The sequence below is a fragment of the Mus musculus genome, chromosome 2, assembly GCF_000001635.26.
Source record: "Mus musculus strain C57BL/6J chromosome 2, GRCm38.p6 C57BL/6J".
NCBI lineage: Eukaryota > Metazoa > Chordata > Mammalia > Rodentia > Muridae > Mus > Mus musculus.
In genome coordinates this window covers 15,466,907-15,484,588 of record NC_000068.7, presented here as the reverse complement: position 1 = coordinate 15,484,588, position 17,682 = coordinate 15,466,907, and the positions used below count along the sequence as shown (strand labels likewise).

Here is a 17,682-nt window from a genome sequence, read left to right as displayed (position 1 = left end):
TTAGAAAACACTGTTTTACTACTAATCTTTCTGTACCTTCTTTCACAGTGATCCCTAGTGTTGGGAGCAACGAAACAGTTCATTTAGGACTGAGCTTTCCACATTCTCTTATTCTTTCCATGCTCATAAAACATGGACTTCTATGTTAATCAATATCCAATGCAAAATAAAATGTTTCTGAGAAAGGTCAAGAGATGCACTCATTTATGGGTAAAAGATAAAGACATAGGATGATATAAAGCTAAGTCTACTTAACAGAATAATAGCAGGAGTTTATCCTTTAGGGCATAGGATCTATCCAGGTACTAACTCCTGATCCTGTTAAAGAAGTAAGTCCATCTTGTGGAGCAGTTTTGCACCCAATAAGAAAATGGTAGGATACTCTCTTAACATTTGTTCCACTATTGCACCAGTGGGCATATCTTATTAGGATAATCTCTACTATAGGCTACAGGGTTCATGTCTACCTTACACTGCTGATTATTTTAATTCTCACATAGTGAAAATAGCATCATCTATCACTATGATAGCCAGTAGTGTAGAATCTTCCAGGTTGTTAACAGATTTCTCCATGTTCTCCAACTCCACTAGAGGATATATTTAATAATAGGGCTTTACAATCAAGTTATTCTATCATTATTCTTTCTTAAGAGAAACTTTGTATCCCAATGTTTTATTGTTATTGTTGTTGGGGTTTTTTTGTTTTATTTTTTAAATGAATGTTCTGTGAACTTCTGTGAAGAATGTGCATTCTCTAGTTTTTAGATGACCTGCTCTGGAAATAGTAGTTAGGTCCATTTGATCTAAGAAGTTATATACTATATTTCTTCTTCTGTTCATTTTTTTTGTCCAGATGTTTGTCAACTAGTAAAAGTGGGATAGTGAAGTCACTGTTAATGTGTTGAGGTTAGTCATTTGCTTTGTCTTACTCCACAAGGTTAGGTTCACCTGAGTTTAGTGCATACTTGATGGATTGTTCTCTTGGTCAGTATGACATAGTCTTTTATGATTTGCATGGAATACCTTTACCTTATTTCTCGCTCTAACATGGTTTATATCTTTGGTGGTTAGATGTGTTTCTTGGAGGCAGCAAAATAATGGGTGCTATTTTTACCTTAATCACTTAGTCTGTGTCATTTAATGATTGGAAAATTGGAGTAATATTTGGAATATTACTAAAAGATGTATATTTATTCCTGTCATTATGTTGATTTTATGTCTTTTCCTCTGCTTAACAGCTACCTTAATATTGTTATTACATAATGTTATTTATTGTTAATAATATTATCAATTAACAATATTATTTATTGTTATAAATTATTTTGCTATCAGCATTTGGTTATGTTGATTTTTTTTTCAGTCCACAGTATCTTACGTAGGGTTGGTTTGGTGGTCATAAATGTCTTAAACCTGTCTTTATCAAAGGACACTATTCTGGGAGTGCTACTTTTCTGAAGAGACATGCTCTTGGTTTTCATGTTGTTTGCATTTTTGCCATAAGACATGAGCATCTATCTGTAATTGATTGTTCATAGTGTTTTGTTTTAAATATGGCTATCTTCTCTGCCATTGAGTGGTCATTCTGCTCTCTTTGCTAATACTTGCATTTTTGGATATCTGCCCCAACTTTATTGAGTGGACATTTTGATCTCTGTTTGCTGATACCTGTATTTTTCAGGTTGATTTTTTGTTAATTTTTTTTTTTGCAAAGGTAGGGCTTAATCATAATTTATACTGAGTATAGTGCAAATGGTTTATTCAAATTCCCATTTACTTACCGGAAGGGATCAAAGTAGGAAAGGCTTTTTTTTTTCTTAAATGGTCTTCTTAAGGACCATTGAATCGAATCAACAAAGTGGGCTTAGCATGTCAGTTAACAGTTTTAAAAGACCGTAGTATCAAATCTGCCTCAACAAATTACAATTAAGATGATAGTAAGGCTGAGCAGTGGTGGAGCACGCCTTTAATCCCAGTACTTGGGAGGCAGAGGCAGGAGAATTTCTGAGTTTGAGGCCAGCCTGGTCTTCAGAGTGAGTTCCAGGACAGCCAGGGCTACACAGAGAAACCCTGTCTCAAAAAAACCAACCAACCAAACAAACAAACAAAGAAAAACAAAAAAAAAAAAAAACAAAAAACAAACAAACAAAAAGATGATAGTGAAAACTTTTCTTTGAGGACTATGGCCAGATTCCAAACTTGAAAGACAATCTTCAGGAAGACTGGAACGTAAAATGTTGAGTTCATTTTAGATATCATCGATGTCTTCTTCATCATCCCCAATGTCATCAAACTGAATTTCATCATCTCCAGAACCAAATGTATCAGTTTCATTGATTTTAGCATGCTCTGGAAGCTTTTCATAGGCCTTGAGAATTCTAGCTTCATCAGTGTTGTATTTTAAAATGACATCAACTTTGTTGTCATGGTAATCTCGGAGGCACACCAATATAATACCTGAGGTATTTATCCAAACCTTTTTTCTCACTTTCCCTCTGATGTGGCATAATCTCTTTACACCATCAAAATACATGGCTTCCAATCATCCGTTTTCTAACATTTTGATTACTTGAGCATATTCTTGCCAATTCTCCTTGAACACAAGCTCTAGCTTTTCAGATTCATTCTCATTCTTCCCTCTATGCCGGTTTTTACCTCCTTTTCCTTTTATTCTTGGGCACGGTAGCAAAGACTGGCTGGCGGCATGCGAGATCATGCTCAGGTGACTCCTATGGGCGATGCCTAGAAGTGTGCAGGATGAAGACCCGGCGGGAGGTCGAGAAGTGTGCATGGAAGAGGTTGGTCACCCGTGCTTGCTAGAGCCGCTTGTGCCCACGCTCGGCAGTGGCCATTTTTCAGGTTTTTAATCAGCCAAATGATTATTGAAATTCAGTCTTAGGGCCCCTCAGTGTTGAAGTATGAATATCGCATGACATTGTGGCAGCTTCTGAGCATAAGAGCAGTGTACAGCTTGTTCTCAGTGCTGATCACCAGAGGTCTTCGAAAGGTCACAGGATTGTGATTGTTCCTCAGGGGGTCATGGATTGGGTCACAGAGAGGATAGGGGTGCTATCTGAGGGAGATGCACAGGGCAGTGTTCAGGCATCAGGTCAGTGGTTATAGCTGTGAAGGAGATTGCTATCTAGCAGGGATGGGGTAGGAATTGCTACTGGAGGCAGTTTTCCGAAGTCAGGCAGAATGTATTTCTTTTCAAAGCCATGCTAAGTAAGCCATGTATCGGGTCATGAAAGAATATCAATCATATATACACCACAAAGGAATTTTTATAGGAATTGATCAGCTATAAAGAAAGTAAATTAAATTTTTAAAAAAAGTAATAATAAGGGCTTCACATGAATTAGGAAAACAAATGGATTGCTGGAAGATAACAAAAATTCTAGATACAGACCCATATTTAATGGGCTAACTGATAATTGACGACAAAGAACAAAAAATGGAAAAAGTCATTGAAAAGGTGATATTGAAATATGGATATCAATGGATGTACCTGGAGGGCATCATCCTGAGTGAGGTAACACATTCACAAAGGAACTCACACAATATGTACTCACTGATAAGTGGATATTAGCCCAAAACCTAGGATACCCAAGATATAAGATACAATTTGCTAAACACATGAAACTCAAGAAAAATGAAGACTGAAGTGTGGACACTTTACCCCTTCCTAGAAATGGGAACAAAACACCCATGGAAGGAATTACAGAGACAAAATTTGGAGCTGTGACAAAAAAGGCCCAAAAAGGGGGAGTGGGTGGGTAGGGGAGTGGGGGTAGGTGGGTATGGGGGACTTTTGGTATAGCATTGGAAATGTAAATGAGCTAAATACCTAATAAAAAATGGAAAAGAAAAAAAAAGAAATATGGATATGTAAACAATAATGACTAATCTCTATTCCCATTTTATGCCATATAAAACAATGCAGAACCAGTAAAATGAATCAGGGGTCAATTCACTCGTGTTTACCCAAGAGCTCCCTGAATGTACATGGTGGAAAACCTGAACCAACTTCCACAATTTGTCTTGTGACCTCCACAAGTATGCTCTAGCATACCTTCTGCCCCACAAAATGTCATTTTTAACTTGAAATTATTCAGAGATAAAACAGAATCCAAATGTGAAGGATATCATGCTATTACATTTAAGACAAAGCAAAAAGAAATCTCTTTGTAAATGAGGGCTAGAAAAAGCTTAGAAAACTGCAATATTAAGAAAAGTTGTAGGCTATGTTCTCTCCCAAATTTAAAAGTTTTTCATTAAGACGTGTCATTTAGAAAATTCTCCACAACCACCAAGTAGAAATATATTCATGGCCATGCAGCTAATTAAGGTCTCATAACCAGAACACATTATGTATTTTTACAAAGGCACCTGACAAAGAAGTAAAAGGTAACATTTGAAAAAATGCCCAATACAGTTTTCCTGAGGGGAAATAAATTAAAGCCATAAAGCATTGCTAATGGAAATGTAAAAATGCTACAATTACTTTATAAATATGCTCAGTATTTCTGGTATAGCTAAACACACACTTGGGCCTAACAGTTATGATACTTCCAAGTATTTATCCAAGAAAAATGAAAACACATGCCTCCCCAAAGGACTTGTGCAATAACAGTTATGGCAGCTTTTGGATGAGAGCTGAAAACATATTCTTTTCAACTTAACATGAAAAATTCAGCTAGACAGGCTATTTTCTGGGTTGTAAAACAATGTCAGATGATCACTGGTAAAAACAGAATGAAAAACAACCTTATACTGATGTAATCAAATGCTACTTTTCAATGAGAAGGAACTAATTACTAATACATAGAGAAGCATGGATGTTCTCTATCATTCTAAAATAAAATATCATAGGCTTCATCTGCATAAATCGATCCAGAATGAAAGGAAGAGACCTATAGTAGGATTCAAATAACATGGATTAGCTAAGTTAGTGATGAAGAGACACCAGAGTAATTACTACCTGGTCTGGTGGGGTAAGAGTGGCAGAAATGGCTGCCTTGTATGAGACCTGAGAGAAATTTCTAGGTAGATGAAATGTCTTATAATAATGATAACAAGGTCTATGCATTTTTGAAAACTACAGATGAGATTGTCACATGAATATATATGTATATATGTACATCTGTGTGTATGTATACATGTATAATTTCATCTGAGAAAAGGCAAAAGAATATAGAATTCCCCCTTATTTGTATGGTGCAACATAAGTTAACTTATGATACAAAATATATTTGAAAAATATATAATTCAATAAGTGATGTTCAGTAATGGTATCTAAGTGCTACTAAGTAATCCTCAGTGCTATTTCATTCAATATGTAAGATCTATACAGGGCCAGCAAGATGGCACAGTGACAGTGTCGATTGCTATCAAGTATAGTGGCCTGAGTTTGACCTCGAAGACCTACGTGGTGAAGGAGAGAAGGAGATATCTTGGATGAGTCTGAGTGTGTGAAATAGATTCCATATCCTTATTTTGCATTTGTTTCTTATAAATGTTATGTTACTGTGTGATGGTGATTCTTGCAGTCAACCCATTTCTCTCACAAATTCCCTGTACTTGGTACTCTTCTCATTCCTGATAATAGGATGCACAGAACTTGCATTCTACTGGAAGAATATGAGATTGAATGAATGAAGTAATACATAAATATGAAATGAAGTGAAGAATAAAACATGGCAGATGCCCACAACAGCTTTAGCAGAAAAGGAGAGGACAGCGAGAACAGGTGAGAGACAGAGGTAAAGGGTGAAGTTTAAAGACTCCCCAAGAAGGCAGGACATGAGACAAAGCCTGAAGAGTATAGAGAATGGATGAGAGTAAGTAGGTAGCAGGATCCCCAGGATGGCGGTGTCCTTGGCATGATGGAGCTGAGAGGTTTGGAGAAGCACTGATCACTGGTAAAACCCTGGAGGCTTGTCACACCTTTGGCTCTTAATTGTAATAAGATATGGAACCACTGAGGGATTTTAAACAGAATAGTGGCTTGGTCTTATTTACATTTTAATAGAATTGCTCTGACTCCCGTGATGAGCATAAATTTAAGATGTCTAAGGTGAGAGCAGGGAGAACACTTAGATAAGAGAGAAACCAGATAAGAGAATGTTCGATTGGACCACTGTCATATCTGTGATGTGTGAGAAGTAATCAGATTTCTAACATGTTCTGAAGTTAAAGTTGCAAATTATTTCAGGGATATCAGTGGATGAAACATAAATGAGGTAAAGATCTCAGAATTGCTCTTGCAGAAATAGGAATAAAACAGTAAGGAGAACCTTGAGGAGGCAGAACTCAGCAGGATAGGAGAAAATCCTGGGAGTTCTAAATGAAAGGTCCTCTGCAGACTCGGCATCTAATCAACAGTCAGTGAAGTGTTCCATTTCTTACAAGCAGATTTCTTCAAGATGCACCAAGCCTTGTTGCCTCACACAAAAACATGTTTCTCAAAGGAATAGCAATGGGAAATTTGGAATGGAGCAAAGAGGAAAGAAATTGCACCTCTGCCCAATAGAAAGCTAGAAAAAGGCAGAAGATTCTCAAAGCTGAACTACCATAATCTATTGCCTTAAATGCAATTCAAATTCTGTGCAGATGAAAAGAAAGAAGTTAGGTAAAAGCAATTAGCACAGTACAGAGAAATGGTGGAAATATAGAGTATTTTGTGGGATGATTCAAATGATGAGCAGGAGGAAGGGCAGATGGAAGAGAGAGAGAGAAGAAAGGGAGCGGGATGGAATAATTAGGATGCTTTGTGCTATTTCAAACACTTTGAGTGAAACAGAAGCCAAAGAACCTTTTTCCCAACATTACATACAAGTTTTCCTGTTGTTTGTTGAGTTCCCAAAGGCATCATTACACACTCACTTCTCACTATTTTTAGCTAAAAGTGTAGCAGTCAGTAGCTGATATGATGTTTAAAAAACCATGGAAAGGTAGAATACACTCAATGACCCATTTTTCCATTGAATCATCTTGGACTTTTCTGACAGGTTCTGGAGTCCCTGAGAGAGAATTTTATGTTCAATCATGAAAATTGGTTGTTCTATTACTTGACACCCAACGCTTCTGAAGCACTTCCTTTGTATCAATGAGTCTCATTATGACATCTGGGTGCTAATCACGTTAGTATACATGTTGTATGCCATGTTGTTTTTATATTATATTAATCAAATTACAGTTTGAGAACCACTGTTACTGTACCTTAATGAACAGAAGAAAATGAACTCACAATATTTCACTTGATGCCCCCAGCCTCTAACTACCAAAGAAGATTCTCTATGGGTACAATAAGAATCAACTTCAATTTAAAAGACCTATGCTAACATCTTGGAAAGTTAAACAGTAAATCTATGCATGTGATCATAAAAGTTTTGTTGCATTATGAGGCCTTTGCCTCTGCTTCAGCATCCTAAGACTAATTATTCATAAACACTACAGAAAACTTAGCTATCAAGAGCAGAGAGAGGCTACAGGCTGAAGAATAACCCAATCCTTCAACATTCCACATCACAGTCGAAGCTAATTTCACAGCCATTCCTAATACCTATTCTATATTCATATTTAACTACTTTACCTATAATCCCCAAACCGGGTTCCTACTGCTAAATTTATATATCAGGTGCTAGCAGCAGCTAGGGATGTTAAGCATGGCCAATCACAATCCATAATACTCTGAATTTAAAACATTTGAAACTAATTTGATGGTTATGTCTAGCATTAGATTTTTAAGTGCAGCAATAAACTCTTACTGCTTTCCCAACTGATGGAACATGTAATACAATTACAACTGTATATTCTGATGTCAAAATGATTTATTATATACTATATACAAAACTTCTTAAAAAAAAAAAGAAAGCAGCCAGTGTCAAATATTTTAAATAAAAATTTAAACCCAAAGTCAACAGAATGCTTCAATCACCTTCTGGAATTAATTGAAATGCAGGCACCTTCTCTAAAATTATCTGAAGCTTTTACCTATATATACAAGTTGTCTGGAAGCACAACTTAACGCCGTGCTGACTGAGTGATTATACAATTTTTGTGACAGCTGGAGTTAGGGATACACCAAGCAAGACATGCACACAGACAACCCTGGGCTGACAGGTACAGGATTAAAATTGGACACAGGTGAGGTGGCTCTCCTTTATGTGTTTTGATAATGGAGCCCAGAGGTATAAAATCCATTGAGAGCTCACCAAATGCTATGCTCTGAACTACATTAATGTACATACTTCATCTGCTACAACTCGAACTAAAACTCAAAGGGCAAAAGGATTTCTCCCTGCTCTAGAATGAAATGTATTCGACTCTCTGACTCCAAGGCAGAATATTTTACGGCTATATAAAAATGATTTACCTAATTCTTTAAAAAGTTGGGTAGTATAAGCCTACATTCCAGTGTGTAAGAAGCAGCAAACACATCTGTGACATTCCACACTAAGTTTTAGAAGATGTCATATAACTGTGAGCCAATGCTCACCCAAATCAGAAATGGATTCATTGACCTCTAGAACTCTCTCACTTCCTTTTATGGGCTGGGTGTGTCTAAAGGAAGACAAAGATTCAGTCTTTCCACCTGGTAGAGTGAGCACCAAGTCATTCTTGCACATACTAACCCAATCCTATCATTCTTCCAACCATAAGAAGAAGCAAATTTATGTCCCAGGGATGACACGGAGTCAGGTTGAAGAGATGATTTATCTACAGGTTACAAGACTATTAAGATGTTAGTATAATTGAAATTTATTTCTGCCTGATCCAATGCAATTGCTTTTCCTGGAATATATTCAGTATATATTTTCTGCCCCCTCCATATCCCTGGGGGGATAAACTCTCAGAATTTGAGGCAATGGAGAACCACCCAATACCCATGTTGTAGACAAATGCTTCCTTTGGTTCCTACTTATAGTGAATAATATACACTACATCACTTGAAGACTTCATTTTTAGCTATGAACTTTAACTGCTATGCCTGTCTTTTCACTGCAGAACTCTGTGGTTGAGTTTTCCCTGTGTTAATTTCCCCTGGGCATCTTCCCTAACAAATTACTGTGAATGACTAAGGTTAGAGAAGAAGAAAACAACACACCAAAGAAGGTGTTTATGACTTTATGATAGAAAAGTTAACTGTGGCCAACTTTAAATACTGTATGTGTGGTTTTATGAGAAAACCACTAAATTGTATATCAGCTCTTCTCTTATCAGATAAAAAATTCTGAAATTATAGAATGTATTAAAGAGCCTACTTCATATATCAAAATGGGAAAATTTTGTTACCACATTTTCTTTATCTTAATAAGATTCCCTGTAGTTCTCTGTATGGTCTTTTTAAATGCACATTCATCAAAATAAAAAGTGAAGTGTCCACATACAGTTAATCTGCAATGATTGTCAAATGTACTCTAATTGATTTAGTGCACATTAAAATTCTATTTTGAAATATGAAACACTCCAACAAGTAATAAATAAATGATCAGCCATCTAACACAACCACAAAAACCACATTGATTATAAATTATTCAAAATGAAATAGTGTCTCAGCAAAAATCTTTAGATCATCACTGTCTAAGAATTTTAAAAAAATAAGGAAGAAAAAAAAATCAATGTTCTCAGTGTCATGGTTGGACTGCTACAACACCTGGTTAGTAGTTAACAGAAAACAGTAATGAAACAAGCCAGAATTTATATTTTTAATATTTTTATATTTTTTATATTGAAGAATAATACTTCTCAGGTCATCTAGAAGAAGTATGAAAAAATATCTATACTGAGATTTTGTGTTAAAATAAATAACCTTTCCAGGAAGCTAATATATAGCATATAGGGATGAGCCATGATACACTTAAAGATATATGTTTATTCTTTTGTATTAAAAAGCCCAACATATTTCAACTGTTTAACTCGTTAATATTTTATCTCTTCCATTTCCTTTCCTAGTTTACTCCTGTCTCTTCTCAACCTTGATAGATGAGTGATGATGGATAGATAGATGATAGATTGTTACAGAGATAAGCAGATAGGAAATGATGATAGATAGATAGATAGATAGATAGATGATAGATGATAGATAGATGATTGATAGATAGGTGATAGATAAATATCCTCAGACACACGGAGAGATACATACTAAGGTTATAGATAGAAACATTTTGAATGAGTGGATGGATGGGTGGATGGGTGGGTGAATGGGTAGGTGGATAGATGAATTAAAGAATGCCAAAATTCTAGAAATCCTGTACATCTGCCGTATGTGAATATGTTAGATGATATGTCATAAATCTGTTGGCTAGATTCAGTGGTATGGAATGAGTTATGTGTTACTCAGATCATAAAAATCTTTGACTAAATTTCTTCTGATTTTATCAAATGCATACTGGTCAATCTTGTCTATAGAGTGAGTTCCAGGACAGCAAGACTACAAAGAGATACCCTCAAATAACCCTGTCTCAAATAATGAAAATAAGTCATGTTCATATATAATTGGCATTATAATTTTGCAAATTCATGCAAATACTGACTTCTATTTTTTGAGAAAATTCATTTTCCCATATGTCTTGGGAGTAAATTAACTACCCCTACCGAGAGGTTCTTTATGTATGGGCTCTAAAATGATTGGTTGGAGTTAGTGGAGTAGGGATAAGTGATCAACTCAATTTCTGCCATACAACACAAGAAAAATCTTATTGGAAAATGTAAGAACGAAGTGTTTCCACTCTTCTGCAAAGCTTATAGAAAGATTGTTCTACTTCTTCGTGTTGACAAGGGAAGTAAGAGTCATGTTGCCACTATCAAAGACAGAGTGGAAAGACATACTCTGAGGCTCTATAATAGACCAAGACCAAGGACAGTATTCACTTTTTCATGTCCTATTTGTGTAAGCCTATTAGAAATGGTAGTTTTTACATAGAACTAAGTCCATTCAGAAGGACATTCTCTCATTTTAATCCAAAATATTTGTCTACTTTTAAAAACAAAAAAATTATGAAAAAATAAAACTGCATAGGTCTAGAACATATCCTCCCAGTAAAAGAAGAGGAAACTAGCATCATTCAGATTTGGTCAAGTTCACATTGGAAACAAAACATGTATGCCCAAATTCTTATTTTGGGTCTTTTCTGCATTTACCTCATTCTAGGAGTATCCTTAAAGCAAAAAAAAAAAAAAAAAAAAAAAAAAAAAAAAAAAAAAAAAAGGAAATCTCACAACTAGTCTTAAAGTTGCATATAAGTTCCATGAAGATATTTCTCCTGAATTTTACTGTCCAGAACAAATAATGTAAGCAAGCATGACATCACAGGAATAGTGAAGGGAAGGCACATAAATAAATGAAAATATTAGATGATGTCATATGCCCTACCAAATGTTGTTACTGTCCAACAAAAGACACATCCAAATGAAATGTCCTAAAAATGTCAGATAATGAAACTAAGAAGAAAACAGAGTAATATCTTTCAACAGCTGAAACACAGTAACTGATGGGATAGGATTCTATGTTAGTGAAACTATCCATCAATGTCAAATGTTACTATGATGTCCTCTAGGCTTATGTATTTGTCATAACTGGCAAAATTAGAATTTTATTCTTTCTGAAATTTTATGTCAATGTTTTTAACTGATACACTTTTATTTACCTATTTGCCCATCAACAAACTGAGGCTATCTCTATAATGCTAAATATTGTGAATGCTGCTACACAGAACAAAAAAAGGAAGATAATGACAAAATGCTCATTCCAATTTATTTCAAGAGACAGAACTGCCATGGCCATATTAGTAGGAAGAATTTAAAACTCTCGGTGTGCTAGAAACATAGAGAGAGGTGTTAGTTAACAGGATTTAGGATTTGGGGAAGGGAAATGACTAAAGAGATAAGTTTTCAATTATAGAACATAAATTTGTTTGTTTGTTTGTTTGTTTGTTTATTTATTTATTTATTTGGTTTTTCGGACAGGGTTTCTCTGTGTAGCCCTGGATGTCCTGGAACTCACTTTGTAGACCAGACTGGCATCGAACTAAATATATCATACAGATCTATTGTCTATTGTTAATAGTTAATAGTAATCCAATTTTCACTAAGATTTATTTACATGCTTACTTGGCACCAAAATAATCTTGTTCTGTGTAAAAGGGGGATGAAAAATTTTGGAGATGCTGGATATGTTCATGGAATATGAAGTACAGGTAGTTTTATGGGTGTATATTCTCTCCAAATTAAATGTGTACAGACTTACAAATGTCAATAGTGCCTGTAGAAAGTTGTTTTCAGAGTTCATCAGGAATAGAGGTAGACAAATTATATTGATAGAATGGTAGCTTCATTATTTATTGATCAATTCTTCCAGAAACACCTGTGAATCTGGACAAAATGTGAACAGAACACATTGCTTGGAGTCATGCCAAGCTTTCAAATCTGAAACCAATAGAATCCAGGAGCCTCTTTGCCCCCAAGGATCAGATCGTTATTGCTTATACTTATGGGGCTCATGAAGGAGGTGCTAGCAAGCACCCACTTAACACGTGTTTGTATTCATGCAGGAAACACTACAGCAGCCCAAGCATAAATCTTCAGGCGCATCATGCTTGAGAGCCTCAAGACATCTCCAGGAGAAATGTTTGTAGTCGTTCACTTCCCAATGTTCTTTGCACAACATAGTTTTCTCACAGTAAATGCCTGCTAACAACTTAGAAACTAGACTTAGCATTGAAAACATAAATTGGAAGATGATTTTCTTGGTAGTGTAACAATGCCAATGGAATAAAGTGAATGAATATCACCATAAAACAACCTGTAACATCAATAGGAATAAAACAGAATGTAGACAAAAGAGTTAGGCTCCATTACAACTACAATGATTTTTCTTAAGTATTACCAATTTCCTAAATATGTTTCATAATATAATTATATTAAAACTACTAAAAATTTAAAATAAATTGTTATGTTTTATTAATGAAGAATACCTACAACTTCTTCCTTCTTAGAGTGTATCCCCCTTTTTAATCACTGGGAAGCTTTTACATCATAACCCAGAAATATGAGGAAGATCAAAAATCTAAACTACGATAATAATTCCTAATAATATATCAAATAAATATATTTTGTATAGACAAAGTCCTTTAAAATTATACCAGATTTTTTTTACACAAAGGATTTGAGTCTGTGCTGATTATAAACTATGTGAGGAACAAAATTAATTTAATAATTAGGAAAACTTACAAATTTTGGAACATCTTTATGCATAAGTCAAGTGACTTATATGATCAATATTTCTACTAGTCTTCAGAAAATTATTATGCTATTATGTATCTTAATAATAAAGGATAGAAATTAGGGAGATACAATATGCATTCTGAAACCAAACTCAAATCAAGTCTCTGCTTGCTCTCACAAAATTTTAGCTGAGTGACATTAGGCAACTCCATTGCCTCTGTTTTTTCTATGTGAGGCAAGAATAATAACAGTGCATGCACTACTAGGATATGATAGGAATTAATATATAATTCTTGTATAATACATTTTAACATTTGTAAAAACATGAGGCAATCAGCATTAATAAAGTTAGCATTTCTTGAAGTAGTGGTATTGAAGAAACATATATCTAAAATAGCAGTAATTCCTAACTTTCCTAACAATAAGAGGGTGCTCTTTTTATACTGCCCAAATTATAGTTGTTCCCTTCAGTAAACATTTTTAGGCATACACGAATAAATAATGTTAACCATTCATTTGAGTGTTTGAAACTTAGCAGTTCTGTAAATGCTTCTATTTTACTTCTCATTCCACCTCTAAAGATGACTGTTATTTTGCAGATAATCAAATAAAGGATAAAAGATTAATTTAGTCAAAGTCACAAAGCTATCAAGCTAAGTAAAACCAATAATCCCTTAGCGCATTGTGACAGCTTAAGTTTTCCAAATCCAGTCACAGAAATATTTCCCATGACTAAAAAATCAACAATATTTTTTGATGAGTTTCTTATTTATACATGAACTTGGTTGGGTCAATTGAAGCCCAGAGACAGTGACACCGGGATGCCTATTACTTCTTTTTTTATAGGTATTTTTTATTGGATATTTTATTTATTTACATTTCAAGTGTTATACTCTTTCCTGGTTTCCCCTCTAGAAATACCCTATCTCACCCTCCCTCCCCTTTTTTCAATGAGGGTGCTCACCAAACCACTCCTGCCTCCCAGCCCTAGTATTCCCCTACACTGGGGTATGAAGTCTTCCCAGGAATTTACCAAGTAACATAACTGCTGCTTGGTTCTCTTGAGAGCTTTATTTAGGGAAGTCTGCTACCATGTAGTAACTTGGAATACTCTGAAACTCTGCCAGAGAGGTTATGGCAACATCCTGACAGGCCCAGTGAACCCATCTTGTTAGCAACAGCAGTTACGGTCCCAAAGTGAAAATAAAGCCAACTTGGAGATTTTTAGACAATTTGGTCAATCAGTTGAGTGCTATAGGCTTAGCAGCTAGCATATAGTACAGAAGAATTGCATAACTCAACTCTGCATGTCATTCTCAACTATACAATGCATGAGATGGGATAAAATGCTTGATTTTAAAGTCTTTTGGTATGAAGGTGGTTACTATGCAACAACAGTAAATGAAACACACATGAAAAAAATAGGATTTACTGCACAGTCCTACAATTTTAGAGTTTGCTTTTATGACAGAATTCTGAGTACTGTTCACATGTGAATTCTCAGTCCTTTCTAACTAAAATCAAATCTGAATTCTTTATTGAAAACTTAATATTCAGCTATCTACCTAGATAACTGACTCATTCTAAAAACTCTTCACTTTTATATCATTCTACCAAGGAGTAGAAAGTTCACCTCTGAAGCAATCAAACGTTAACAAAAGATAGCAATCAAGTTCTAAATGCAAATCAGGGTACTATGTTTGCCCTAACAAATAAGGAGCATTTCAGTGAGAACAAGTTTTGCTGCTTTCTAAAATAAGTTTACTTGGCATGCTGGCCCGAATGCAAATGAAGGAAGTCAGTTTCTACTGTGGATTTTAAATGGTGGAATTTTTCTGGAAAGTTTTACTGGGAAAACTGAGATATAAAGAAAAGACTGGGAAATCCAAAATAGTTGCTTTTCAAATATAAGTGTAACTGTTTAAATGTGACTCCCCTCTTGGTGTCTTAATTTCTTAGTATAAAATAAATGAGGCAATTAGCAATAAAACATTCTTTGTTTTGTATACAAGAGAATGAATGTTTATTCACCATTTAGCTGAGGAGGAAAAGCAAAGGTAAAAGAAGAGTTAAGATCAAAACACTTTTTGTGTAAAATTCTACCATCTGATAAAAAAAAAAAAAACAACCTTTACTTTACAAACTAGAAAAATGTTTAAATTAGAAATACTTTACTGCATAATTATAAACTCTAACTTTATTCATTGAAACCTCTTCTTTTTTAGTCTTTTGTTTTATAAAACAAGAAAATGGCACTACTTCTTTCTAGATTCCTACCTTACCTTGAACTAAAAGCCTCTGAGCAGTATGTATCATTTTAATATAAAAATGAAAAATGGGACCAACAGAACTGTGAAAACACATAAAGAAAATGCTCCATTACTATTCCCTTGGCTAGCTTATTATAAGCCTAAGAATTATGAACTCAGTCTAAAAGTACTTGGCAAGGGATTTGAGAGACAGAAATTACTCTTGAGAACACTGTAGATTTAGGATTTGGAGATCTGTTTGCAGGGAACACAAAATGACTCCTCTTCTAATAAAGAGGAACAACGAGACTCTTAGAGCTAACTGGGGTGTTAATCATCTCTACCTTGCACCATAATCCATATAATGAATCATAGCATGAATATAAAAACATTTCAAAAAAGAAAATTCATACATACCATACAAATGCCCATCCCACCAAAAGCAATCTAAAGATTGAATGTTATCGTCATCAATATTTAACACAGTGACCATTCTCAGTTTCATATGGAAACACATACAAACACACAAACACACACTAACACTAGAAAAATAACCCCAAATAATAAAAGAACTGAGGGAGGTATCACTATCCCTACTATCCCCAATTTCAAGTTGTACTATAGAGCTATAGTAATAAAAACCACATGATACTAGCACAAACACAGACTCACTGAACACTGGAATCAAATTGAATACCAAGACATAAATCCACACACCTATGGACACCTGAGTTTTGATAAAGAAGCCAGAAATACACTTGTAGAAAAAAGACAATATCTTTAACAAATGCTGTTGCTCAAACTGGGTGGCTGCGTGTAAAAGAATCCAAAATATCCATACTTATCACCCTGTACAAAAATGCTACTACAAGTGGATTAAAAACCTCAGCATGAAACCAGGTACACTGAACCAAACAGAAGGGAAAGTGAAGAATAACCATAAGTTTATTAGCACACACACAAAACCATTATGAACAGAGCGCTATTAGCACAGTAACTAAAGTCAACAATTAGTAAAGGGGACCTCATGTAACTTGGAAGTTTCTGCATGATGAAGAACACCATCATTCAGACAAAGTGGAAGCCTATAGCATGGCAACCAAAAACCATCTGTACATCAAATATAAGGCTAGTATCCAAAATGTATTTTAAAAACTCAAGAAATTAGCAAAAAGCAGACTAATTAAAACTGAGATACAGATCTAAACAAAGAATTCTCAATAGAAAAATCACAAATGGCTAAAATGTTCACCATCCTTAGGCATCAGGAAAATGATTATCAAATGCACTTTGAGACTTCATCTTGCACCCTTCAGAATTGCTATGATCAATGAAACAACTGACTGTTCATATTGGCAAGGATGTGTGATATGGTGAACACTCATTCATTGCTGATGGAAATGAATGCTTGTATAGCCACTATAACAATCAATGTGGCAGTTCCTAAGGAAGAAAGGAATCTATGTCAAGACTCAGATATGCCACTCTTTGGCACGTAGCCAAAGGACACTTCATTCTACCACAAGGACACATGCTCAACCATGTTCATTGCTTCTCTAACAGCAGAAACTGGAAGCAACCTAGCTGTCACTCAACAGAAGAATGGATAGAGAGTGGCACATCCATGCAATATTGTATTTCGCAGCTGCTAATAAGAATGACATCATGTAATTTGTAGGTAAATGGATAAAATTAGAAAAAGAAAAATGTTGAGTGTGGTATACCTCATACCCAAAAAGACAAATGTGGTAATTTGCTTGTATGTGGATATTAGCTGTTAAGAAAATAATAACCAAACTATAACCCATAGAACCACAGAGAATATGTATAGAGTAATTGACTGGAGGGATTGGCCATTTCTTGTCACGAAATGAAACACCAGTAGTGACACGGAGCTATATCTAATTGAATTGTTAGACAAAAAGACCAAAAATCCTCACAGGAAACTAAGCTGTTGCAAATGGGTTACTCTTCACAACAAAACACTAAGATGTTGCTGAAGACATTGCTTACTCCCGGACATAGGTCCCCTACCTAGATTAACTAACCCAGTTACTTGCTCAGCTGAATATAATAAACCATTCCTCTTGTTCAGCTGTATATAATAAATGCACTGAGTTTTGGGCTGTTGGTGGGTCTTTATTAGAGTACACCATCCACCCAATCCCAGCTTTTCTGTATACGTTTGTTGTTTCTTCCTCAGTCAGGA

At 35.1% G+C, this 17,682-nt stretch overlaps 1 pseudogene; it reads right to left on the bottom strand.

The window, feature by feature from the left end:
• Nucleotides 1-2,219: 2,219 nt before the first annotated feature.
• On the bottom strand, nucleotides 2,220-2,713 carry Gm13368 (annotated as a pseudogene).
• Between the last annotated feature and the right edge of the window lie 14,969 nt (nucleotides 2,714-17,682).